The sequence below is a fragment of the Alosa sapidissima genome, chromosome 21 (genome assembly GCF_018492685.1).
Source record: "Alosa sapidissima isolate fAloSap1 chromosome 21, fAloSap1.pri, whole genome shotgun sequence".
NCBI classification, from domain to species: domain Eukaryota; kingdom Metazoa; phylum Chordata; class Actinopteri; order Clupeiformes; family Clupeidae; genus Alosa; species Alosa sapidissima.
In genome coordinates, this window is record NC_055977.1 from 29,241,574 (window position 1) to 29,243,294 (window position 1,721).

Below are 1,721 nucleotides of genomic sequence, written 5' to 3' on the forward strand. Positions count from 1 at the left end.
TGTGTTATGTTTATGTTATGTGTGTGGGTGTGAGTGTGTGTGTGTGTGTGTGTGTGTGTGTGTGTGTGTGTGCGTGTGTGTGTGTGTGTGTGTGTGTGCGTGCTTGTGTGTGTGCCTGCGTATGTGCCTGTGCATGCAAGCGGACATATGTCATACTGTGTGAGTATGTGTCATGTGTGCACATGAAATGGGTTAACATGACCCCTGGAGGCAAACATACGGAAAAAATTGGTCATCCTAGGCCCTACAGTTCTCAAGATATTCACAGAGAACTGTGTCTGCCCTACCCTCCTTTCGGGGGGTCCAGTCCAGCGGGGGGGGCTACAGATCAAAATGAAGAATGACGGTTCCATGCTATCCATGTGGGGGTACATGCCCACCAAGTTTTGTGTACCCCGGTCTTTCAGTGTCCCGGGAATCCTTGTTGGTGTACGTCACTAAATGTACACATAAATTATGTTATTATAAGGCCCCCCATGAACGAAAGTACACAAAACTTGGCATGCATTCGGAGGGTGTCATAATTATCCTACACTTTTAATTTCGTGCAGTTTTGACCTTGTCAGCCAGAGATATTGTGATGAAAACACCTAATTTTTTGCTTTTTAATTTTTAACTAGGTGGCGCTATACATGAAATAAGTGGTAATGGGATGGGTTGACATGCCCCCTTAAGACCAACATACATAAAAAAGGTGGACCTCCTAGGCCCTACGGTTCTCGAGATATTCACAGAAAACTGTCTCCGGCCACCTACAGGCCAGTTGGTGTATAGTAACATAAATTAATTTATTGTGTGGCCCCCCATGAACGGAATTCCACAAAACTTGGCGTGCATACAGAGGGTGTCATAATGATCCTACAATTCCAATTTCGTGCAGTTTTGACTATGTTAGGTCACAGATACCTTCAATTACAACACCTCATTTTTACTTTTTTGTCTTTAACTAGGTGGCGCTATACATGAAATGAGTGGTTATGGAATGGGTTGACATGGCCCCTTGAGATCAACATACAAAAAAAAATGGTCCTCCTAAACCCTACGGTTTTCGAGATATTCACAGAAAACTGTGTCTGCCCTACCCTCCTTTCGGGGGGTCCAGTCCAGCGGGGGGGGCTACAGATCAAAACGAAAAACGATGGTTCCATGCTATCCATGTGGGGTTACATGCCCACCAAGTTTCGTGTACCCCGGTCTTTCAGTGTCCCGGGAATCATTGACGGAAATTTGGGCATGCGAAAAAGAAAAAAAAGAAAGAAAAAAAAATCTGACTAAACCTATATGACCGCCGCTTCGCTGCGCGGCGGTCATAATAATGTCCATGTTGTGAGGACACAGTTTATTAACAATGTACATTTTTGTAAGACAAACATTTTAAAAATTGGTTACATTTTCTTAAATTGATAAAGAAATATATTTGTATGTGTTTATTTGACTGAATCTGTCAACAAACTTAGTGTAGCATGCATTGTATTGAATTTATTTGGTACTATTCACTACAATCTCCTGCTTGAGGTATTGCTCTGGTGTTCTGCCTCTTTGCTATATTTGACTGATGTTGCATGCTACATTTTAAGCAGTTTTATTTAGTGTAAAGCACACTGACTTTATTTAGTGTAAAGGACACTGAGGCCTGATATTTGCTAAAGATGCACTGAAATTCTCCCCCCCCCCCCCCCAACACACACACAGCACACAAAGATTCCACAAAGATTACAAGA